The sequence below is a fragment of the Eurosta solidaginis genome, chromosome X, assembly GCF_040869045.1.
Source record: "Eurosta solidaginis isolate ZX-2024a chromosome X, ASM4086904v1, whole genome shotgun sequence".
Classification (NCBI taxonomy): Eukaryota; Metazoa; Arthropoda; class Insecta; order Diptera; family Tephritidae; genus Eurosta; species Eurosta solidaginis.
The window spans coordinates 143066563-143094199 of NC_090324.1; the positions used below are offsets into that span (position 1 = coordinate 143066563).

The 27637-nt window shown below is 38.1% G+C and overlaps 1 protein-coding gene across 12 annotated transcripts in view; it reads right to left on the bottom strand.

Moving 5' to 3' along the window:
- Positions 1-27637, bottom strand: part of PIP4K (phosphatidylinositol 5-phosphate 4-kinase) — a 1849876-nt gene that overhangs the window by 1637711 nt on the left and 184528 nt on the right. For all 12 annotated transcript variants that reach the window (XR_010947853.1, XR_010947854.1, XM_067758108.1 and 9 more), the window contains exon 2: positions 25008-25213. The gene's annotated coding sequence lies outside the window, so the exon portion shown is untranslated. The remainder of the gene's footprint in view (positions 1-25007; positions 25214-27637) is intronic.

Consider the following 27637-nt stretch of genomic DNA (forward strand, 5'->3'; position numbering starts at 1 on the left):
AAATAGTTACTGTGAAAACTGTTTATCAACGTCACACCCCAAGAACGAATGTAAAAGTAGTTTCACGTGCGTTTATTTCCAAAAGCGTCATCATTCGCTACTGCATTTGCAGCCCAAACCCCAACAATCAGAAACAAACCCCAGAGCTCAAAAGGCCCAAGCCCGCACCCCTAGGAGAACGGACGACGAGCGAGCCTCAACATCGAAAGCCGCCGCAAGAGCCACCTCCTCCCAACAGTCTCAAGACAAAAACCCGGTTTCTTCACTCTTCTCGAGTAATCATGGAACCACCCTATTACCCACAGCAATAGTATCAGTATACTTTGCTGGCGAATTTCATAAAATTCGTGCCCTAATAGATCAAGGTTCACAAAAAACTTTTGTATCATCCCGTATACAAAAGGTTCTTGGTCTACCCACAAAAGAGTCTCTCCACCAGATATCTGGAATGGGTGGAACGGTTGTGAAAAATGCCAATAAAGTCTGCCAGATAACATTCTGTTCAGCAGACTTAACCCGAATGATAGACGCACAAGCAATAATTTTGCCGAAGCTAACTAAGTTCTTGCCCACAGTCAGAGTTTCAAGCATCGATCTCGAAGAACTGTCCCATTTACCGTTACCCGATCCACAGTATTCGATACCATCGAAAATCGATGTGGTAATCGGCAGCGATATCACCCCGCAAATCCTCACCGAGGGGCTCCTACGAAATGTGAGTGGAACATTACTTGCCCAAAACACAATATTCGGATGGATGTTAAGCGGCCCTGTAGCTGAAAAGGTATCATCCTTCAGCACTCATGTCACGGAATGCACCGATGACCCCATCAATCAACTTTTGAGACAATTTTGGGAACAGGAAGAAGTTCACCAAACCCAACAACGATCAGCAGATGATGAATACTGCGAAGCACTCTACCGGACAACCACAATTCGTGAGGAAGATGGACGCTACAGAGTCAAACTACCCTTCAAATCGGAATTTCCAGCCAATCTGGCACTCGGTCATTCACGACCCGCAGCACAACAGCAGTATATCAGCATCGAACGAACCCTCGAAAGAAAACCCGAATTAAGAGACAAATATTTTGAAGTCCTTAATGAATATTTATCCATGGATCACATGGAAACCGCCTCCCAACAAGAGATAATTAGAGATGGTAAATCTCTATCGTTTTATCTACCCCATCATGCTGTCATAAAACCCGACAGCAAAACCACAAAAGTTCGAGTCGTCTTCAACGCATCAAAAATGTCGCATTCTGGCATCTCGTTGAACGACGTGCTTCATACAGGCCCCATTCTACAAAATGACTTAATGCTCGTCATACTTAAATGGCGACTTTATAAGTTTGTTTTCAACGGCGATATTGAAAAAATATATCGCCAAATACTCATCCATGAAGAAGATAAAGATTTTCATCGAATCGTTTTTCGGAAACACCCAACTCTGCCGATACAAGATTTTCGACTAAAAACAGTTACCTTTGGTGTAAATTGCGCGCCATATTTGGCGATTCGAACCCTACGCCAACTCGCCCACGACTGTCAAGACGAATATCCGCTCGCTAAAAACATTTTATTAACGAAACATATTTTGTCAGGCGGTAATAATATACAGTCCACTTTGAACTCTATGATTCAAGTTATCGAAGCCTTAAAATCGGCAGGGTTCCCTTTGAGGAAGATGTCGGCAAATCACCCTGAAATTTTAAAACCCGTTCCCGACCCTGATTTGCTAGACGTCGACTTCCTTAAATTCCATGATTCGAGTTCCACAAAAACCCTTGGAATTCAGTGGAACGCGCTAACCGACACCTTCACCTATACGTATGATCCACCATCAGCAGAAAACACGACCACAAAAAGGCAGATTTTATCAGCAGTTGCAAAACTGTTTGACCCCGCAGGATGGCTTTCGCCAATAATGATTCTTGCAAAAATGTTGCTGCAACAACTCTGGATGGAAGGAACGGATTGGGACGAAGACGTGAAGCCAGGAGCTCTCCAAAAATGGACCTCAATTTATGAAAATTTACCTCATATCAGAGACATTAAAATCCCTAGGTGGGTACAGTATTCCCCCGATAAACTAATCCAGCTGCATGGATTCTCAGATGCTTCAGAAAAAGCATTTTGTGCCTGTATATATTTACGAGTACAAACCCATGAAAATAGTTTTTCATCCCATTTGCTAGCTGCTAAAAGCAAAGTAGCACCCCTCCAAACCGTGAGTCTTCCACGGTTGGAACTCTGTGGAGCAGTTTTACTCTCCAAGTTAGTGAAACAGCTGCGAAGTGAGCTGAATCTACCTCAACACGAACTCATTCTCTGGTGCGATTCTGCCATCGTACTGGCCTGGTTAGAAAAACCACCCCATACCTGGAAAACGTATGTCGCCAACAGAACCTCTGAAATTCTTAAGAACGTCGACAACGCCACTTGGAGGCACGTTTCCAGTAAGGATAACCCAGCGGATTTGGGCAATCGAGGCTGCAAGCCTCAGGATTTAGTCCAATGTCCGCTATGGTGGGAAGGACCTAATTGGCTATTCAATCCATCAACTTCGTGGCCAAAGGATACACCTCACCACCCAACTCCACCCGAACAACGACATGTGGACGTATTCCACACCCTGCAGGAAGAAAATATAGACATACTCGACCGGTTTTCGTCGTTTTCTCGAGCGCTTAGAGTCGTGGCCTATATGTTGCGGTTTATCAAGAAAGCAAGGAAACTGAAAGTTCCAGCCACGCTCAACCTCACCCACGCCGAAGTGAATGATGCCAAAATCAAAATCATCATTCAAACTCAACGGAATCATTACGGAGACACGATAGAGCTGCTTCAAACGTCAGGACCCTTACCCAAAAAGAACACCCTTCTGACATTAAACCCCATGCTAGATGACTCAGGAATCATGCGAGTTTCTGGAAGATTAGCATATGCCACCTATAGCTTTAATGAGCGGCACCCAATTAACATACCCGAAAACTCTCGATTTTGTTCTCTTCTGTTAGACTTCCTCCATGCGAACCTGCTGCACGCCGACAAACAGCTGATGATCCGAATGGTACAGCAACAGTACTACATTCCACGTTTGAAGCAAAAGGTCAAAAAGCTCGTCTTCCACTGCAAAACCTGCACCATCTATAAACAGCAGATGAAAACGCAGATAATGGCAGCCTTGCCACCCGAGAGGTCAACATATTCTCTACCCTTTCATACAACAGGAGTCGATTTTGCTGGACCATTTATGGTAAAAACTTCTCCCCTTCGCAGAGCTTCGTATGTGAAAGCTTACGTTTGTGTGTTCGTCTGTTTTTCCACAAAGGCTGTTCATTTAGAAGTGTGTTCTGACCTCACCACCAACGCCTTCAACGCAGCCTTTGCCCGATTCACTGGTCGCCGTGGCCTACCCCATCAGATATTTTCTGACAACGGAAAGACGTTCGTCGGCGCACAACGCGTATTTCAAAGGGAATTCACCACATTTCTCAAGGAAGTCGCTACAGACGTCGCAGAAAAATACGCAACTCACGGATTCTCATGGAAATTCATCCCACCATACGCTCCACACATGGGTGGGCTATGGGAAGCGGTCGTGAAAAGTTTCAAGATACACTTTACGAAAGTAGCAGGAAACCAGAAGTTCTCCTTCGAAGAGCTTACTACCCTCTTAGTACGCATAGAGGCGGTCCTCAACTCCCGACCGCTCTCCCGTATGTCCGAAGATCCAATGGATCCCCTAGTCCTAACCCCAGGGCATTTCCTACGTGGCGCACCGCTCTTGTCGTTACCGGAGCCAACTGCAGAGCATCTCACCTTGGTCAACAAATGGCAGAAACTGAAAGTGCTTCACCACCAGTTCAGCACACGATGGAAGAACGAGTACCTCAAGGAGCTGCATAAGCGGTACAAATGGAAAGGCCCTCAACGCAATATTCAAGTTGGAGATTTAGTCGTGGAAAAGGATGACTTACTACCCCCCGAACGAATGGCGTTTGGGACGGGTAATCACTTTACACCCTGGATCGGATAAACATGTTCGAGTTGTGGAACTCAAAACACAAAACGGACTAATAACCCGAAATATTGCCATTGTTGAAGACATGATCGAGTTTTCGGACTAAGTCCGCCCCCTCCGTCTGGCAACACCCGGCCAGTGCGGCCAAGCGCAGGCAATGCAGCTCAGCTGTGGCTTGCCAACCACCATCGCGCTCACACTCAATTTTTTTAGTTGATCATTAACTACCCACGCAAACGCATCGTGCCAGCAACGTTCACCTCGCTTCATTGTATCGCCCGCCCGCCGTCGCGCAAATATTTCGTTTTCATTTTAAATATTTAAATGAATTAGCATTTTTTATATACCGTGGTTTTGTGATTTAAAAGTTTTACATTTTAAATAAAACCATTGAATTTAATTTTGTGTGTCCTCCGTTTATTGATACAGTGCTGGGCTAGTGAGAAATATACAGTTAGTAAGATAAAACTGTTTATCATAAGTGGGCAATGCTCAAAAATTGATTAGTCGTTCATCTGTGGCTCAAATACAATAATATTGAACACTTTTAATAATTTGTCTTAGTTAAGTATTAATAAAATATTTGGTTTTTGAATTTTTCAAAATAATGAAGTAAATTTATTCAATGAATTTTCAAGCAATGTTTACATACTTATCCCCGAGCGTACACATTTCACTTTTATAAGAATATAACATCTTAAAAGAAGTAATGCGTCCATCAAGTTTGGTGGAGATTTATAACCTTGCTACTAACGCCCCGATTCTGAGCATTACCGGTAAAATAGTACCCAGAACATTATGTAACCGAATATCGTTACCAGTGGTAACGCTGTCATCACCGAAAAGTTCACCAGTGTCCGTGGAGAAATTTGAGAGGTAGTTTTCTTCGCTTTCACGGTTGCCACTTTGGTCCATTTGGACCAAAAATGGTCCCTTCTAACCCCATTTGGTCCGCTGGTCCGTTTTCTCCAATTTTGGTCCTTTGATTGGTACTTTTCTTTCTTTTTCACTCAGGTAAAAATTCACAATATTGCCCAAAAATTCGCCACACTTTCGTTAGCCCCCATATAATTTTGAATTTACTTCAATGGAACTCTAACAATAAAAAACTGCTCAGTCAATAAAATGTACCAGAACAATAACATTTCACCTAGGATATAATTTATGCCAGGCATTAAAAATAAAAGTATTGGCAAATATATTGCCGTTAGTTTTTGATGAAATAACCGACTAATCAAAAAAAACTCTTGCTTTATAATAGCATTAAAAATGGCTAGATATTTCGATCGGTTATACAACACTATGTAAAACATATGAAAACAAAAATTGCTTCTCGCCCAGCATAGCTTATAGCGAGCACTCTGCCGTGAGCCTAACACTTTCAACACTTATACAAAGAAATTCCATGCATTACTTCTCGTTTGGCACGTTGATATTCAAATCTTTCTCACCCAGCTCAATGACTTCAAGGAATTCCAGGACTATTGTGGCGTTTAGCTACGCAACGTCATTGAAAACTAAGTATTGTAACGAATATTAGCAGCACTAAGGGATACTCTCATCTCTAAGCCGATGCTAATCAGTGACTTGTATGCACATCAATAATTCAATCATTATGTCTACACATATGTACATACACGCAGCGGAGAAGCAACACACAACCACATGCATAAATCTGAGATACTCCCGAAAGTATGCAACGGTTGTGCAAGTGTCGCTCACACATACAAACACATGCAGATATCTTATCTGAGATGCTCCCAAAAGTATGCAATTATAATTTTGTTCACACATGCACACGCATATGAGAAGCTATCATCATCATCATCATCATTTATTTAAGAGTTCGTTATTAGTACAGTAAGATAACATAACCTTTTATCGTACAACACAAAATTATTACAAGTCAAGTGAATCGTATTCATTTATAAATATACATACATATAATTAATTTAACAAATTTTAAACAGAATAAATAGCTTAAGTATAAAAAGCATAGAAAAAGGAAGGTAAGAAGTCAGTAGAGCATTATGCTGATAGTTGGTTTATGTTTTATTAGAAAAAAAACTATAAAGAACACGTCTATAGTTGTTTTGGGTTAAAGAGTTTCTCACAGTAGACGGTATTGAGTTCCAGAGACGTATGGTGTTGACGAAGAACAGCCTAGCCGATGCCACATAATTAAAACTGGGTATATTCAGAGTACATGACCTGGTGGACCTATTAAACGCAAGTTTGCCATACAAGTATGGGGGAGACTTCGTTAAGATTAGTCTGAATAAAAATATGCAACTCCTTGCCCTTTGATACTCAGTTATGTGGCAACCTAATAGACGAGATTTCAATGCAGATACATGGTCAAATTTGTGCAAGCCATACACATACCGAGTGACGTGGTTGAAAGCAACCTCCATTTTATGGGCAGAGCTCGAGTCTAATGCATTGTATACCAACTCTGAGTATGTTATGATTGGCATAATGAGCTGTATGGCTAGCTTTCTCCTAATTTGAAAGGGAGTGTAGGGCGCGGACTGCCTCAGATTACGCAAAGTGCCATAAACTTTACCCATCACGGCGTTAATATGGTCGCTGCCATTAAGACTGGAATTAATCACTACACCAAGATTCTTTACTTTATTGACGGTCTTCACGTTAGAGTTGCCAATAATTATTGCAGGTATTTGAAGGCTCGATATGTTTTTCTTAGCAATAGGTAACATGTATGATTTTGAAACATTGAGACATAGGCCATTGTTATTCGCCCAACATAATATGGATGACAAATCCCTATTTACTCGACAACATAAGTCACATATATCAGTAAACTCACTAGACAAATACAACTGAATATCGTCAGCGTACGCATGCACTTTAACAAATTTACACACATTAAACACATCGTTTATAAAGAGACTAAATAGCAAAGGACCAAGTATAAACCCTTGAGGAACACCAGCTGTTAACTCCTTTGGCTGCGATACATCAGCACCGTTGCTCACGAATTGTGACCGGCCGAATAGGTAACTTTTTATCAAGTTGTGAGCGTTGTTACCGAATCTAAAGTATCGTTGCAACTTGTAACATAACAATGAGTGGTTAACAGAGTCGAATGCCTTGGAAAAGTCGAGTAAGCATAGAAGCGTTAGTTGGCCTTTGTCAAAGGGCACACGTATGTCATCCAAAATTTTTATTAGGGCAGTTGAGCAGCTATGTCCAGCTCTGAATCCGGACTGACACGGAGATAATAAGTTATGTTTAAGTATGTGTGTGCTAATTTGCTCCGCTAGTAAACCTTCGAATGATTTAGACAAAATTGGTAAAATGCTTATAGGTCTAAAGTCTCCCGGAGAGTTTGCCTTACTATTTTTAGGATGAGGTAGAACCTTGGCCACTTTCCATACATCCGGAAAGCATGAGGTTGTAATAGAGTGATTGATGATATGAGTTATTGTCCCTATTACGAACGGAAGAATAATTTTCAAAAATTTGATAGGGATTTCATCCACTCCCATAGCCTTGGTTTTAATTTTGAGGATGCACCTTATGACATCAACTTCTGTCACCGCAGAGAACTCAAGCCTCTCCCCCGAATTACATGCAGGTACACAATACAGGAATTCACAGGACTTAAACTACACATAGGACCACTAAGAAATGCATTATTAAGGACATCTGAATTCAAGGAGCATTCGGAAATGGCCTTACCACAAACACGCAAACTTTTCAAATTTCGCCACAAAACACTGGGTGGAAGATCTGAACCCAAACGTGACGAGTAGAACTTGCACTTTTCCATTTTAATAATCTTTGTGGCTGTATTTCGCGTATATTTATAAAAGTGCCAGTCTGATTCCCGCCTTTTCTTTTTCCAAATGGAATAGGCCTTATTCCTCGTTTTAACTGCATCTATCACTTTCCTGTTAAACCAGGGGCATGTTAAGGACTTAACCTCCCGAGTGCGCATGGGGACATGATTCTCAAGTGCATCAGTTATTTTGTTGTTAAGAAACCCCAGCTTCTCATTTACGGTTGGAAGACGCCAACATTCACACCAATCGACACTAGACAAATGGGAGAAAAGAGCGTTTTGGTCAAGTGAGCGGTAATCTCTATAACTATATGTAGTTCCTATGCTAGGTGGGTCAAATTTGAGGTCAAGTGAACAAAATATAAGATCATGGTCTGAAATAAACGATAACTGGTCAAATTTTAGGACAATTGTAGGGTCAGCGATAATAAAATATTCCAACAGGCTAGGACTACAGTTATGAGCATATCTAGTAGGTACACTTGTGTTAACGACAGAGAGACCTGCTCCAGCTACGTTATCAAGGAGCCTAACACTGGAACACTCGCGAACAAGAAGGTTGACATTTAGATCTCCACATATAAGCAAATAATTATAGTCGACTACATATGAAGCTAAAGACGAAAATAGTGCGTCAAGGCTTATCGACTTGTGGGGATTGTACACACATGAGACAAACATTTTAACAGAATTACTATACAACTCGACAAACAAATACTCTACCCCTGGACCCTCAGACATCTTTATACATTTCATTTTGATACTATTTTTGCAATATATCGCAACGCCTCCACCTTTTTTATCCTTTCTGTCATTTCGGATTAGGCTATAGCCATCGATGGTAGCGTTAATTTCATCCAACTCTGGCGTAAACCAAGTTTCTGAAACACAGATTACATCCACAGCAGAAGATTCAAACACATACCTGGCGTAATCCATCTTTTCATTGCATAGACTTCTAGCATTGAAGTGAACAATGTTGAATCCCGTTTGTTGTTTACACAGCAAGTTTACCATCGCAAGGCTGTTATCGACAGCACTACTTACGCCTCTGCTAGGAGACATAAACAAAAAACAGACAACCCAAAACAACTATAACACTGAATCTCAAAACATAGATATTGAGTATCCCACTTAAACTGAACATGCCAGCAATTGATATTAAATGTCGAAGCTTAAGAGGAGAATAGGAGAAAGGAAAGGAAGAGCATAAAAATAAACTTATAAAATAGAGTGAAGAATGCTCAAACATAATAATTTTAGTAAAAGCCATGCAGATCGTCAAGCGCAGATATCTTTACTGTCTGAAAGTCTCTGCTTTCTCGTATGTGAACTTCCCCTCTAATAGTGAATGCTGATTTGATTTTACCAGCTCTTCGAAGTTGAACCGCTGCTTGCAGAATTTTCCTATTCTCCAGAGTTAAACTTTCAAATATTCCGAAGACACCCGCGAGACCAACAACAGACAGTGATATCACAGACTTAGTGCGCTTACGATACTCACCAAATGCACGCAGCACCCGATTTCGATCGTATGGGCTGTGGAATTTTATTATTATCACGCTGTTTGATTTGTTTACTGCTCGCGATGGCCGAAAAATATCACGTATTTGTGGGGAGAGAAAATCAATGGAGACGCAAATTTGGTTGAAAATGCTCTTTAGATTTTCCCCCTCTACATACGGAACTCCAACAATAATCGCGTCAGCAGCAATATAAGACGTTGGTTTCTCAGCTTTTATTTTGGTTACTTCGCTCTGTAGTTTATCCAACTTAATTTTAAGATCAGCGGCCTCTGCTTCCAATACATGCATACGCTGCTCAGTTTCGCTGGCTTTGCTAACTAAGGCAGCTACATCTACATTGATTTCACTCACCAGCCTGTTCTCCAGCGCAGTTATTTTATCAGATAAGCCATCAAATATCGACTGCAGCTTATCAGACTGTTGTTGTAGTCTCTCCTCTAACTCACGAAGCGTCGTAACAACTGAAGATAAGATTGCACTCTCATCCAGTTTGGCAGTTTTTGCCTGAGGGGAACCTTTTCTCTGCCGACGTTTAAGAGAAGGTGGAAGGGGTGGCGTCATCACTTATATTATGTGTATGCATGTATGCAGGTTTGAACTGTATATTGTTGACAAACAAACGAGGTGAAGATTTGTTTATAATTTTCTCCAATTTCTTTTGATTTGAATTTTTTTTTTTATTATTTTCGCCCGTAGTTGAAGTTATTAAGCAAATTCTTGATGCAATTATGATCCGATAATATATTTTAGATAGTGAACTTTATGACACAAATTTATATAGCGTATGCAATAGACTTTTGTATATAAAAATAAGGAGCGAGAAAATACACATCCGCACTCGGCGACCGCACGATAATCAATTAAACGTAGTAATTTTATAGCTGATAACCAACTAGTTAATTATAGATATGGAAGCGCCTAGAAGATGCGAACGAGAAATCACAGAGTATAAAAGGCAGCAACAGTAGAGGCACAAAAATCAGTTTGGTTTAAGCAAGCTATTAGTTGCGAAGAATAAGTGTTATTGTGAAGTACTTTAATAAAGGCCATTTTTGCATTATTTAATATGGGAGTTGGCGGCCACCGTGGTGTGATGGTGGCGTGCTCCGCCTACCACACCGTATGCCCTGGGTTCGCACCCCGGGCAAAGCAACATCAAAATTTTAGAAATATGGGTTTTAAATTAGAAGAAGAATTTTCTAAGCGAGGTCGCCCCTCGGCAGTGTTTGACAAGCGGGTGTATTTCTGCCATGAAAAGCTCTCAGTGAAAACTGATCTGCCTTGCAGATGCCGTTCGGTGTCGGCATAAAACATGTAGGTCCCGTCCGGCCAATTTGTAGGGAAAATCAAGAGGAGCACGACGCAAATTGGAAGAGAAGCTCGGCCTTAGATCTCTTCGGAGGTTATCGCGCCTTACATTTATTTTTTATTTTAATATGGGAGTTATTTATTCAACAGTTTAGCGTTTCGAAAGTTAGCAGAAGATTTGGAATAAGCGGAATTTCAGTAAATTCGTTACAGTATCTTGGCACAAGAAATATTTTAACTCGAAGACAGAAGGAAGCAAATGCAAATGTGATTTGATTTCGGAAGCAATATTTTTTTGTATAAAATTATTCCCGTAGGTGCTAGCAGAACCCCTAAGGCCTGGGATCAAAACTCACACTTACTGAATTGTACAATGTATACTTTTAGATTTTAAAAGAAAATGGGTTTTGTTGGCGCTAATGTTCAGCGCTGACATCAGATTCATAATTCTTCTTTATTGAATAAATTCTTTCCTATTTATACAAAAGATCTTAACCTATACATATACACATTCTTACATTAATAATTACATACTAGAGGTGCATGACTCAATAGCGAGGAAAGCTTTGTTAGCGAATTATTATATTGACTTACATATTGTCAATATGATTTCTACTTGAGCAATTTGGGTATGACGCATTAATGCATCCGGTGACTTGGTGAACGCAAATGAACTTATGGTAGTTACCTGGGTCAATGCACGTATGTTTGTAATGTTAAGCGTGTTTGAAGTGAGGTGAATTCCACGCGATACTACAGAATCTAGGCTCTGGTATGAAGTTTAAACGTTAAGGGAAAAAGTAAGCATCTATAAAAATAGCACTAACAAAATTGCCTAGTTTCATTTATGATTTACTGAGTTTTCCACATACATAATTCGGCAACACCAGAACGCAAATTTTGAACCGTTTCTTACTAAAACCTAACTGCACTATACATTTTATTTCATTGCAATCAACAACATAATGCTAGAACCAAGAGTTTTGTGACCAAAAATATGTTCACAACGTTTGGTTGGTGAAAGACATAGACTTATCCTATGTCAAAATATAGTACCATTTTTGGTTGCATGCACATATATTTGTTTGCTCAGCTTGAATTAAAGGAACGTCTTCACTGTGTTTAGTAAAATTTTATATGGAAACATCCTAAAATTTTGTATCTTATACTAATAAAATAAAACAAAAATTTGGTCCTTTTTCTATGAATTTTGGTTCCAAGTGAAAACATGGTGTGGCAACCGTGTTCGCTTTACCGAAAATTTCTCACTTGTAGATACGAGGTTAACGAATAAATGGAACGATGTATATATGCATATTATGCATGATAAGTTTCTACATAGGTATATTGTAGTTTATTCTGTGAAAGTACATACAATTCTTTATTTTTAGTTTTGCCTTTTTCTAAACAACAGCTGTTGTGTGGTTATTTCGTTGTAACCACCTACTTTTGTGGGTAAAAAATTATCCGGCTACTTTCGCGGGTAGAATACCAAAAGGGTGTAAAAGTTGCCACATGATGTCGTTACCGTGGTAAAGAATGTTGTTACCACACTAGAATCGGGGCGTAAGACAAAACTTTTAATCATAAGTAGGTAGAGCCACACTCCTTCATACAAATCATAAGTTTATCTGATTTCATGTTCAAATACATCCTCATAAAAAAAATCAAAGTTTGTCCTTCAGTTTTTAACAATTTTTTTTTTTTTTTGTATTTTTCTAAAATTTTCAACTTTGACGAATTATTGTGAAGCACCCTGTTAATCTGGCACTCTGTATTTTAAACTGTCCAAAGTCTAAACAATTAGCTTTCAGGTGCAGTATAAATCTTTAAAATATCTACATTAGTTCAAAAGATATGATTTTTGCAAAGAAAAAACTCAAAAGGCGCCATATTGCGCCGGTTCACATTTTCTGCGAATGCGTCGCTCTGTCAAGGCAGACTCTCCCACCTCGGTGATGTGACTCTTAATCCCTATGTGATATAGAGTAAAAAGCCTAAAGAGGTACTTAGATACATCAAAAGCCTCCTCATACAAAATTAGGCTGAAAGGTCATGCACAATAGATCTGCACAAAGGTCGCAGTGCTTCCAGACCTAATAATAATAATAGGGTACATCGTAAAGCCAAGGTCTACGAAACTAATGACTTGGTTAAATTTATAATCATCAGTCATATACTCGTGGGATTGGTAGGATTTCCTTGTGAAGTACATGAGCTTGCACTTCGACAGGTTTAGTGACATTACATTTACGCTACACCATTCAACTAGGCTATTTAGATCCAATTGTAGATTTGATCTATCCACTGGTGGGCGGACAGGCATAACAAGTGTGGCATCATTATCGTACATTACCGGCTTGCAGTAGTTCAAAACTTTTGGAAGGTCGTTAATGAACAGCAGAAACAGCATTGGACCTAGGTGGCTGCCTTGGAACACCAGAAGTAACGTCGATAGATTCTAACCTACAGTTATTAGATATAACTGTTTGTTTTCTTTCCACCAAGTCTGAAGATACTCAAGATAGAAGCAAATGCAGAAAGCCAAATCGGTCGAGTCTGAACAGAAGAAGTGAATGGGAAACTTTATCGAAAGCTTTACTAAAATCAGTATAAATGACATCAATTTCGCTGTTAACCTCAAATCCGTTCAACGCAAGAGTTGTGAACTCAAGCAAGTTAGTCATGGTGGATTTACCCATGAAAAAAACATATTGAGACAAGTCAATAGTTGAGCATACTCTAGAGCTAGTTGCTTTGTGACGATTGATTCAAAGAGTTTGGGAATAGCACTAAGTTTTGGCATTCCTCGGTAATTTAAAACACAGGGTCTGTTCCCATTTTTGTAAAGTGGTATTATAAAATACTCTTTCCACTTCCTGGGAAATATCTCTTCCTTTAGGCCTGCGTTAAAAATACACGTAAGGGGTTTACACAGGAATTCAGCATACGTTTTTAGCACAAGAGATGGAATTTCATCAGGTCCGCTTGAATAGGAAATTTTTAAGCTTTCCATATGTCTTAGTACGTCCTCCGTATGAATATACGGGACAAATGCTTAACTAAGCAGGGACAGTTTGAATGGATAGTTCAATGGTGGCGAGTAATTGGCAGCGGAGTAATTAGGTTTAAAGAAGGTGGAAAACATATTGGCAATTTCATTGTCATAATTTGTCATAATTAGAACATATATCGTTAAACTTCATTACGGCTGGAAACTTCTTGATCTCTCTTTTCGAGTTGACGAACGAATAAAGCGACTTTGGATTGGGAAAATTTTATGCTTAATCTTTTTTAAGCAATCCGCGTAACATCTCCTCTGTAGCCTGTTGTACTTGTGGCATATAACTGAATATGCCACATAGTCACTTCTTGATCCGGATAGTTTGAATCTCTTAAAAGAATGCATTTTTTGATGTTTAAGATAATTGAGTTCTTTAGAGCTCCAAGCATAAGATGGACTTGCTGAAAAGATGATAGATATAGGTACCCATTTGTGAAATATTGCATATAAAGCTTGTTAGAGTGTGTGCAACTCATTTCAACATCCCCATCGTAGGCGTGCCAAGAAATTTTGGAAACCTCATTAATTAGCACAGACAGATTAGCCTTCCTAAATAGACACCGGCCAGAACACACTTTCCTATAAAGCCAGAGCCGGATGGTATACATCTTCGGACAAAACTATTGGATTGCATCGACTCACTGAACAATTTGACGAGTCATCTGAAAAAAATGAAGTCTAAGCATTTACCAAAGTCATTATGAATCCTATTCAGTTAATAAAGGCCAATATCTGTTAAGGCATTTAGAAACTCTTAGAATATACCGCGAGATGATGTGGTAACTAGCAAACCATCAGTAAGATTACAACACACAAAAGGCAAATTAAAGTCACCAACCACGATACCAACCTCACCAGGGAAGCATGTTTTATATATATATATAGAAATATCTGACTGGGGAGGAACATATAATGCTACAAAATATTTATAAATAGAAGAGAGTTTTACTCTCACACAAAGGAACTCAACATCATTATTAGAGTCCGCAAAATACATTTCCTCTACAGAGAACCTGGTATGCACGGCAATCAACACGCCACCACCAACTCTGTTTAAACGATCTTTCCTAAATATTTCATATGAATCCGATACAATTTCAGAAATAAACATCGGTGGTTTCAGTCATGTCTCGATAAGAATCAGAACTTCGTACCCCAGCGGGCTAGGGGGCTTAGAATATACCTGTCGTAAGAGGCGACTAAAATACCAAATTGATTCAAGGCAACCCTTTCAAGATATTGCCCGCGCAATATATAGCTTCTTCAACCCAATTGTCAACCTCACCCACTCGTGGCGAGTCCTGTATCTTTAAAAGCCGAGGCTCTGGCGACTCCAAGTTCCTCATCAATCTAGAGGGTGGGAGGGCGGTATGGCCTAGAAGGTTTCATGTGGTCATACCAAATTGTTCCCGAGATTGTCGGGCTAGTATATTACTGGTGATTAATACCAGAACGTACCAGATCTGCAACCGATCGATAACACTCCTCAAGGCCTTCAGGGAGTGTCCTTATCGCTACAACAATAACAAGAGCAACAATCAAAACTTCGTAACTGAAGTCATGACTTTGTATGAAAAGATCCACTAGTTTATTATTTAGACCCCTACCATTTTGATAATAAATACAGAGAGTGGTATTGTCTGACAAATTTAGAGGCAATCGTTCGTTAAGACAATTGTTTGGGAAATCACTTAAGTCTACGACACCACGGGATTTTCTCCGGGCTTCGGAAAACAACGGAAGGGTTTATTAATTACGTTGGTAGGCCACAGCGCAGCGTTAAAAGTTTTCCTATAGTCAGATGCAAACACACAAATTTTAGATGAAACTCTCATCAGAGAAGCAAGGCCAAAATGAAAGGAAATGTATTTAATAATATCCTCTTCAGTAACTGACGGCCTAAAATATGAGATATGGATGCATTTATACTTCACAAACACATCCTAATCATCATTGTCATTATTGCCACTAACAAATGTAAGCAAATTTTGATTAGTTTCTTTTCCTGCATTTGTTAGGTGTCTGCATAATGCGTTGTTAGCAGCGCTAGCAGCATCATGAGCAAAAGAATGGGAAGTAGCAGAGCGCGATGTCGCGGTAGTAGTTGTCGTAATGTTACCAACAACTGTGGAATTAGAGTTGATAACATTACCACGAAGGCTTTGACTGTAGAGTGCGCAGCACTGTTTGTATAGCCGAACGATCCCGGGAACGGCTCAACCGATTTGAATGAAATTTGGCACAGGGATAATGTATCACCTCCTAAGACTTTCTTCCTAGGTGTTGCCACTCAGAATGCTTCACAAGGTTGCCACCTATTCGAAATTAAAAAAAATTGCATGAGATATGCCGATATGGGTATCAAACGAAAGGTATTTCACTCCGCATTACAATAGGGACATTTTTGAGTAGGGTTGCCACCTATTCGAAATTAAAAAAATTGCATGAGATATGCCGATATGGGTATCAAACGAAAGGTATTTCACTCCGCATTACAATAGGGTAATTTTTGAGTAGGGTTGCCATTTAGGGTTGGGGTAGTTAGACCAAAAGTACTCTACTTACTCATATTCTATTAAAGCTTTAAAGGAGAACATTAAAGTAAAAAATCTTCGTAAAAATATCTTACACATGATTCGAATTAATTTTCTTAATTTCACACATGCTAATAAAATTTAAATGCAATATCAAGGCACCGTGGCAAATTCTAGCAAAATATATTTAAATACTTATTTTTGGCAAATATGTAATTAATTATTGCAATTTCTCACAGATTACTATTAGAAAGATTTCTCACCATAGCAAAAAGATATCTCACCATGTTAATTTGCTACCGTTGAACACTAGAGGCATATTTTCAATTTGAAAACGACATCTAACCATTTAACTACTTACCAACAGATGGCGCTTAGGGAAGTAAGTTGACATTTATTAAACTAACTGATAGTTTTCATTCGTGAAATTTACAAATTTTTGAATGTAATAAAATTGTGAGACTTTCATAGTGTATAACTAAAAAAATGTTTGAAATTAATAATTCGGCGCATGAAGATACTCGAGAGACGTTGCCAGCACAACGAAACGTTGCCGAGCAAAGCTCGGTCGCCGAGGTACTGTTTGTATTACGACGGCATGCGGTTTAGCCGGCATACTTTCAAAAGGAGATTGTGAGAATTCCGTGCCTTGAGGGGTAGCGGTAAATTCAATAAGGTTGCTTGACAAACGGTGATAAGCATTGTTTTTGGATTGCATAGAAATAGGAGAAATAAATAATGCGTTATTTCTGCCACTCGCACAATATTAAGAATAAGCAGTATCAACTTTTGGCTTTTGACTGTAAAGAGGCCATTATTTGGCTTTTTAGATCGTCGAGCTTTTTAGACAGGTTATTGAACCCTTGCTTTTGGCCCACAAGAATCGCTTATAAAGCTTTACCGAGCTTATCCGGCATGGCCACGCACTCTACACAAATATAAAGCAAATGACGCTTGTTTTTAATAAGTCTGACTTTGTAATCAGAGATGCCTTTGCTATAGGCTCTATGAAATGTTTTCTTACAAAATCCATTGCACGGTATTATATCACCATCGGGAGTTGTCGAAAACCGTCTGTTACAATTACCAAAAAAATCGTCTACTGTAAGAAGTTGAAACAAAAATTAAGACGAAAAGTACGAACTCGGTTTAAAAAGCAAAAAATTTATTGATATTGAACCATATTGAAATGAATTTAGGTACCTTCGCTTACAAAACGGGGAAAAGTCGAATCACAACTACTCCCTTCCTTATTAGTAGAAACGTAAAATATAAAAAATAAGCCTTAGCCGAACCCACACCGACTTAGCGAACCACAGTATTTCTGAGTAGAACACCTTTCCGCGTAGGTGGCCTTCGGCCGCGCTTATAAAAAATAACCTTTAGCCTATCCAACACCGGCTTCGCGAACCACAGTATTTCTGAGTAGAACACCTTTTAGCGTAGGCGGCCTTCGGCCGCGCTTATAATAAATAACCGTTAGTCTATCCAACACCGGCTTCGCGAAGCACAGTATTTCTGAGTAGAACACCTTTCCACGTAAGCGGCCTTTGGCCGCACTTATAAAAAATAACCCTTAGCCGATCCAACACCGGCTTCGTGAACCACAGTATTTCTGAGTAGGACACCTTTCCACGTAGGCGGCCTTCGGCCGCGCTTATTTACAATAACCCTTAGCCGATCCAACACCGACTTCACGAACCACAGTATTTTTGGACAAAACACTTTAAACACCATTGGGGCAGGACCCCCAAAACCTTATTACTACTTCTGTTATTTTGTGGAAATGAGTATGGTAAGGCCGCACTTATTCTACTGTGTTTTTATTAGATTTGGCAGCACATAAATAAAATATATAAATGTGCATGGTAGTACAAAAGCGCGTTCAATAATACTTATATTAAGTAAAAACGATGGAAAAATAAAATGTTAAATATACAAAAATGCAATTTAAGTGTATCGTTGCCAAATTATATGAACATGTATATGGATAAAAGTATTAAAAGATGTGCAAATTGTAAGTGAAAGTGGTATAGAACAGACCGATAACACCAAGTTAAGCACTGTCTCACAGGAATGTATTTTCCTAAATGCCGATTGTTGATGGACTAATACATATATTAATTCTTCGATGTGCTTCACCAACATTCTTAAAGAGAACTTCAGGAGTTTTAGCATCACTTGCCAGTGTCTTTATTGGTCTCTGCTCTTCGGATTGCATTGTCTTTTTAACCTTCTCCACTGGTATTATTGTGGACATTTTCCATATTTCTGGTACAACACCATCGTCGAAATTGTTACTGATTATTTTAGCGTGGCAACAATTATCATCTTTTTTATGCCTTCGTTATCTCTTTTTAAGTTGGCAGCCTGGTTGAGATAAATCTCTTTAGCGTCATTTTCATTCATTACAACTTTATTCTCCATATATTTTATCTTTTTTTTACTTTGACTAGCTTTTTGTATGTTCTACGTATATTTTTATATTCATCCCAATCTCCAGTTTTTAACGTATGCATGTACATATTGTATTTGAATTTATTCATTTGTGCCAATTCTCTATCATTCATTCATTAACTTTTTATGCGATTTTTTTCGTAAATTAAACTTAAAAACGTAAATACCATCAAATTGTATGTTATTAATTAAAAACATGTTCTTACTGACTTTCCCAACTAACTGGCTAGGAATTTAATTTTGCTGATGCTAGAGGACATTTTCCTGAAAAATATAAGACAAAAGGACAAAGTTCCCCAAACAATTTTGGGTTTGGCAGGCAATATGCAGTTGAGGCATGATGAGTAAAACTTTGGTAACGACAGGCACAATAAACACTGAAATATACATCAAGTAGTGCTTGCAAAAGAGGCTTTGTTAAATTTCACAACAGGATAGTGTATCAACATTTGTTTGGTCTGGCGCTACTATGGAAAATCAGCTCTTACTAAATAAATAAAAAATAAATGTAAGGCGCGAAAACCTCCGAAGAGATCTAAGGCCGAGCTTCTCTTCCAATTTGCATCGTGCTCCTCTTGATTTTCCCTACAAATTGGCCGGACGGGACCTACATGTTTTATGCCGACTCCGAACGGCATCTGCAAGGCAGATCAGTTTTCACTGAGAGCTTTTCATGGCAGAAATACACCCGGAGCGCTTGCCAAACAATGCCGAGGGGCGATCCCGCTTAGAAAATTCTGCTTCTAATTTAAAAACCATATTCTAAAATTTTGATGTTGCTTTGCCCGGGGTGCGAACCCAGGGCATACGGTGTGGTAGGCGGAGCACGCTACCATCACACCAGGGTGGCCGCCAACTCCCATATTAAATAATGCAAAAATGGCCTTTATTAAAGTACTTCACAATAACACTTATTCTTCGCAACTAATAGCTTGCTTAAACCAAACTGATTTTTGTGCCTCTACTGTTGCTGCCTTTTATACTCTGTGATTTCTCGTTCGCATCTTCTAGGCGCTTCCATTTCTGTAATTAACTAGTTGGTTATCAGCTATAAAATTACTACGTTTATAGCTTCTCATATGCGTGTGTATGTGTGAACAAAATTATAATTGCATACTTTTGGTAGCATCTCAGATAAGATATCTGCATGTGTTTGTATGTGTGAGCGACACTTGCACAACCGTTGCATACTTTCGGGAGTATCTCAGATTTATGCATGTGGTTGTGCGTTGCTTCTCCGCTGCGTGTATGTACATATGTTTAGACATAATGATTGAATTATTGATGTGCATACAAGTCACTGATTAGCATCGGCTTAGAGATGATAGTATCCCTTAGTGCAGCTAATATTCGTTACAATACTTAGTTTTCAATGACCTTGCGTAGCTTAACGCCACAATAGTCCTGGAATTCCTTGAACTCATTAAGCTGGGTGAGAAAGATTTGAATATCAACGTGCCAAACGAGAAGTAATGCATAGAATTTCTTTGTATAAGTTTTGAAAGTGTTAGGCTCACGGCAGAGTGCTCGCTATAAGCTATGCTGGGCGAGAAGCAATTTTTATTTTCATATGCTTTACATAATGTTAACCGATCGATATATCTAGCCGTTTTTAATGCTATTATAAAGCAAGAGTTTTTTTATTAGTCAGTTATTTCATCAAAAACTAACGACAATGTGTTTGCCAACACTTTTCTTTTTAATGCCTGGCATAAATTATATCCTAGGTGAAATGTTATTGTTCTGGTACATTTTATTGACTGAGCAGTTTTTTATGGTTAGAGTTCCAATGAAGTAAATTCAAAATTATATGGGGGCTAACGAAAGTGTGGCGAATTTTTGGGCAATATTGTGAATTTTTACCTGAGTGAAAAAGAAAGAAAAGTACCAATCAAAGGACCAAAATTGGAGAAAAGGGACCAGCGGCCCAATGGGGTTTGAAGGGACCATTTTTGGTCGAAATGGACCAAAGTAGCAACCGCGAAAGCGAAGAAAACTGCCTCTCGAATTTCTCCACGGACACTGGTGAGCTTTTCGGTGATGACAGCGTTACCACTTGGGCCAGAATCGCGTATAATAGAACTGGTAACGATATTCGGTTACATAATGTTCTGGGTACTATTTTACCGGTAATGCTCAGAATCGGGGCGTTAGTAGCAAGGTTATAAATCTCCAACAAACTTGATGGACGCATTACTTCTTTTAAGATGTTATATTCTTATAAAAGTGAAATGTGTACGCTAGGGGATAAGTATGTAAACATTGCTTGAAAATTTATTGAATAAATTTACTTCATTATTTTGAAAAATTCAAAAACCAAATATTTTATTAATACTTAACTAAGAAAAATTATTAAAAGTTGTTCAATATTATTGTATTTGAGCCACAGATGAACAACTAATAAATTTTTGAGCATTGCCCACTTATGATAAACAGTTTTATCTTACTAACCGCTTTACCAATTTTTTTGATTTCTGTAAAAATTTATTACTCTTCTGATAGCCAAAGCCTAAGCTTTAAAATAAATATACATAAAGGCGACCACCGTGGTGTGATGGTAGCGTGCTCCGCCTATCACACCGTATGCCCTGGGTTCAACTCCCGGGCAAAGCAACATCAAATTTTAGAAATAAGATTTTTCAATTAGAAGAAATTTTTCTAAGCGGGGTCGCCCCTCGGCAGTGTCTGGCAAGCGCTCCGATTGTATTTCTGCCATGAAAAGCTCTCAGTGAAAACTCATCTGCCTTGCAGATGCCGTTCGGAGTCGGCATAAACCATGTAGGTCCCGTCCGGCCAATTTGTAGGGAAAAATCAAGAGGAGCACGACGCAAATTGGAAGAGAAGCTCGGCCTTAGATCTCTTCGGAGGTTATCGCGCCTTACATTTATTTTTTTTTTTAATTACTAAATGAAATAACTGAACTATTTATAATAAATAATAAACTTGTATTTATTGATTTCTTTTTTTTTTCCAATAAAATAACAAAACTAAGTACTAAGTAATTTTTTGGGGCATACGGTGTGGTAGGCGGAACACGCTACCATCATACCAGGCATGCTTAACGAACGAAACGATATCATTTCGTTACGATAATCAACGCTAATAAACGAAACGAAGTGACTTCGTTTCGTTTATTAACGTTAAGATCGTCAAATTAACGTTAATTTGTCGTTCTTAACGTTAATAAACGAAACGAAATGACTTCGTTTCGTTTATTAACGTTGATTATCGTAACGAAATGATATCGTTTCGTTCGTTAAGCATGCCTGCATCATACCACGGTGGCCGTCAGCTGGCCAATGAAGAGATATTGAGCTCTAGTGAAAATAAAATTTGAGGCGACAAAACAGGCGACCACGGATATCACAGATTTTTGATGGTAGAGGAGTGATCAAAAACGATACCGTTAAAAAACAAAAACGTAATACTTTACACCCATAAATCATAATTACAATTAAAGTTTCTTTTGTTAGAAATACAGTTATTTAAATTTAAAGAAGTGATTGCTGGTTTTTTCTGGGTATATATACAAAATACTCTAGACATGAATTCTGTATTGTATACAATTGCAGGACATAACTTCGTGTAACTCAAATATCCATCTTTTATTGTATGCATTGTTGGTTCACACATATTTCAGCGGGATTCCAATTATATAAAGTTCAATTACTGTGAGCTATATTCAATATGTTAGTATGTAAGAAAGGTTATACAGAAGTGGAATTTCGGATATTGAGATAGGATCTTAGTCAAGTCAATAAAGTGCGGAGTTATTTTTTAAAAGCTCTAAATCTATTACTATTAACCCTCTAACCGGCCAATTTTTGTTTTCATTGAAAAAATTCATACCTATTAATTCCAGTGCGATAAACTCGAATTTGATGTCAGATTGCCAAAGCAGTTAATAATTTTCCCCCCCAGGGCTGAAAAACCCCACCCCGCCTTTAGGCGGACCTGTCTGTTTACGGGTACTTGAAATTAACGAGAAAGAATTTTCTTATGTATTTTTATTAACAAAAAAAGTTAAAAGAGTATTGAATTATTGTTTATGGAATAGTTGGAAATATTTATTTTGAGCTGATAAGCATACGTAAGATTACATTTTGTGCAAAATATTTCAGTTTCTGATTTACAACCAGGCATTTTGCACATCCTTTATTGCTTCGATCCAAAGAATCAGGTATATGATCAATGCCATCGTAAAGAATATCAATCGGTGGTGCGTTGGTTTTTTTATTCGGCTTCCATTGGTCACTTGGAGAAGCACTAGCTGGTCGCCCCACTGGTCTCCTTAAAAGTTTTTGAGAGCTACAAAGTATCTTAGCTACTTCAACTCGAAAATCCGGGAGTTTCACATTTGTAAGCTGATGATTTGCGGTAATTCGACGATAGAGCAGGTATGCCTATACCATTGCCATATCTATAAGATTATAAAATATATTTAGCGTCCACTTCCTCGTTTTCATCCGAATAGCGTCCTAGTAAAGCGCCCATGAGATCAACTCCCCCCATATGATAGTTGTGTAATAATGTTAGGGCAGGCCATTTAAATATATTGCTTATCCTTCCTGTCGTATCTAATTGTCTTTCTTGGTGGCGTTTCATCAGATGCCTCTCTAAACTGCTTTACACCTGCGTATGTTGAAGCCAAGACAACGGCTTTTGTGTCCTTCCATACAACAGTAGTTATTTCAATACCATAAGCAGTACCCAGAAACTCTTCTGAATAACCTCGATCTTTTTTGCAAACATCTTTATCCTTAGACAGCTTGCAGGTTGGAATTCGATTGGCACCTTCCTACCTAGGGATAGAATTCCTCGACTTCGCAAGTAACCCAAAAGTGGAAGCGATGTGTAAAAGTTATCAAAATACAATTTGTAGTTCTTAAAATCAGGGATCGTTTGTGACAAACGAACAACGGCATTTGAGGTTGCCCCCAAATCAGGGACGCCTTCAAATACATCATTGTCGCCTGCACCTTTACAAACTTCAAAGCTGTACGTGAACCCGTATGAGTCGCCTGGGCAAATAACTTTTTTCCATATTGTGTGGTTTGTGTATTATCGCAAAGCACACATCATCTTCATATGAGCTGCATTCGGTTAGTAGTTTTTGCGAGAAAGTCGCTAGTAGAAGCACTTCGTAGTTCCTGAATGTAATTATCAATTTGCTCAAAATCCCTATCTGATATAACTTACTCTTCAGTTTCACTCCCGTCTTCGCTTATCTCATCTTCAGAACGGCCATCGTCGTCACCTAAAGCTTCCATGAATTCTGCAATTTCTTCATCAGCCAACTGTGACAACTTGAGCCTTTTGGAGTAATCCATTTCAGTAATATAAGTTCGTCTACTGAAGAACAAACGTATGGTTAGTATGATTTTCGCTATAAAAAAAACAGCGGAACAGGCAACTCCGCCTTTAGGCAGACTATACGTTTTGGCCAATAATACTATAACCTTTTTTTATAATTCCACATCATATTCACATATTTCAATCTTTAACAATTAGTCTACTTACCAATAATTTTTTTTTTGCCGATCGAAACATGTTTTATCACTTATATTATAGTTACCAAAACCACTTCTTGCAAAAATAATATTTGTAGTCAGTGCACTCTATTTTTCCAACTAGAATGATTATAGCGGCACCCTGCTAACACTTACAGCTTTAAAATCAAGGCAGCCGCATTGATCTAATAATTAGCGAACATGATGCATTAAAAATTGTACGGAAAAATTGGGGGTACACATGTTTTACCAGTTTAATCTAACCCCGCTTAAAGGCGGGCTTGCCGGCTAGAGGGTTAAATTAATTTACATATGTAGGTAGGAGGCATGCCTTCGGTTGCTGTGTATGTGGTAAACTGCTCTCGCTTAACTCGTATTTGAACACGAATACACACCTACTGTTTATACAATTTTGTTTATATTAAATAAGTATCTACTGTTTTTTTAAGCAGAACGAAAGTAAATATTGCAATTTTTAATTGGAAGTATTAAATATTTAATCGAGAGATCCCTTGTTGACTTATAGCCGTGTAAATTAACACCTTTGTGATTTTTTATCACATTTTGGTAAACTTACACCGCCCTATTATAGACTCTTCACATTTCTATGCGGAGTTACTATAATAAATGCATATTTATCGACTTTATTTTATAAAATGTACAGATGTACATTTTGCAAAAGCACTAATTTCTGGTTTTTGACCATTTATGAAAACTACCATGATACATATCTTACAATAACTTTTTATGTCAAAAAATATTGCCTTTACCTTGTTTTTTAAAAGAGCTGAAAACAGAGTTATAGCTACGCATGTTCAAATTACATGAATTTTTGGGTTTCCGACCAGATTAGCCCGAAAAACACCATATCTTGGATAATTTTTGATCACACATCCATGATCAGCAATAAAATTTCCAATGAAATATTTGGCTTCGCAATTTTTTCATAAAATTTACAGGGCAGGGTAATTAGTGCCTGAAATATAAAAAAATAAATCAATTTAGCAATAGTTTTGTATTTTTTTTTTTAAATATCGTTCTTAGTGAAACATGTAAGTAATATAAGCAGTATATTCGAATAAAAGCGGAAAAGGCTTTCGATGAAAAATATTTTGGAGACTCAAGCGAGATATTTCGTCAAACCGAGTGTTCACGATTTTACTTAAACGGACTAGGCTCACCAGATTTTTTTTTCAGGTTTAAGGTAAAACTTTTAAATTTGACCCAAAATCTCAGAATTTTTAAAAATTTCAAGAGACATTTAGGAAATAAAAAAACATATATATATATATATATTTTTAGGGGTGATCCATTCCGACGAAATAATTTTCAGTTAGTAATAACTAGACTACGGATGTTTATGCAATATAATATGTAAAGAATATGAAACATATATGCAGCTTATATGCAGGTTCTATGCAAATTAAAAAAAAAAACATTATTCGCATCTTATTAATATTATAAATATGAAAGTTTGGATGTCCAGTTTGTCTTTGTGATCCAATAACTCAAGTACGGCGGACGGATTTGGATGAAATTTGACACACATAATGCCTTCGGATCAATTGGTGGCCCTTCCGGTATCATTTTTGGATGGTTTTCGGCATCCGTCCGGGATCCTGTCGAAGTCATTTCGGGGCTATTTCGGAATCATTTTGGGACCCTTCCGAGATAATTTCCTGATAGTTTTCGGGATCCGTCCGAGTGTAATTTCGTGACTTTTTCGGGATCATTTGAGGACCCTTCCGGAATCTTTTCTGGAAGATTTGCGGGATTTTTTCCGGATGGTTTTCTGAATCTGTCCGGGATCATTTGGGGCCCTTCCAAGATCATTTCTGGGTGGTTTTAGAGACTATTTCTCCTTGCGGACAGAGTCGCTGGTAAAGGCTAGTTAAAAATAATCTATGAATAAAATGGTGCCCCCCATAAATTCAGAAAATAAAAATTCAGAAACACATTTTTTTCAGAAAACATTAGTCGGAAGCCTTTTTTCAGAAAGACAAAATTCACAGGTCAAAACTCAGAAGTCAAATTTCAGAAGTCACATTGCAGAAGGCAAAATTCAGAAGTCAAAATTCAGAAAGTAATCAGACGACAGAAAAAACATTAAATTTTTCTCAAAATTCAGAAACGTTCATTTATTTGGAAGGAATTATGTATAAAGAAAAAGTAGTAAAATCTAAAATTTTAAATTGTGTGCGATAGCAAGCATGTAATTAATTAAATCTTTTCACGTTTATCTTTTTCAAATGAATTTACAATATTAAAAAAACGAAGTCTTTATATTTTATCTTGCGTTTCCGATATGGCTCGCCTCCAGCTGAAAATTGCTGCAGTTTTGTTTCTGTTATTGCATGTTCGTTTTTTATTTTATTAATGAAATTAAATATGTTAGCGTGTATCCCAAATGCACTGCGAATGACGTTGTGCCACATTTCGATAGAATTATTTGTACGAACTTCACCCAACTTGGTGAGATTATACATATTCGATAATTCGATTGGATATAACACCTTCTTTCGACGTTGCTGTGTTCCAGGCTGAAAAAGATTTCAGAAGTCAAAATTCAGAAAGTAATTTGCTTCTTAATTTTGACTTCTGAAATTTGACTTCTGAAAAACTCTGGAAAACGAATAAAATGCATTTAATCAGCTCATGAAATTTAAGATTTTATTACACAAAATAAGTAAATTTAGTTGTAGTTAAGACCACAATAAACAATTGTTTTTTCTAAATTTGCATTTGGAAATTTTGTTTTGGCAAAATTTGTTTTTGGCTCTAATACAAAATTATAATACCATACCGTGTGGCTTTACCCAGTTAGGTATAAAATTTCAAAGTTTAGTTCTTCAGAACAAACCTGCTTAACTTTTTCCAAGTTGTTTTCATAAAAACAGGCTGCTTCCAACCATGTACCTCATCGCGTTAATATTGGTTGTGGGAAGTGGAGTATTGGGAAGTATTTTCCTATACTTTTCAATACGAAGTGGGGCTTTTATAAATATTTTTTTAACGAAAGAAATGAATTTGTTAACATTTGGAAAATATTGCAGGATTTCCTCGCCGACACGATTTATACCATGTGCAAGGCACGTTAAATTGATACGATTTGGATAAAAACTTCTCAACATTTCACCAGCCTTTAACATGTATACGATGGCGTCTGTCACCAGCAGTAAGACCTTCTCGCCATTCCCACCGTGTAACCACAAAATCCTTAAGGCATTGTTGACGAATCTAGCGATGATGTCCGCCTTGTTTTTTGGTAACTGCTTGCAACAAGTGGTAAGTTGGTACTTCTTCCGCTCACATATGTAACCTACCAACTATTAAAATTACAGAACAGTTTCCAGCGATGTTTCATCAGCAGAAATTCAAACGCAGTTTTCACCGATATCAG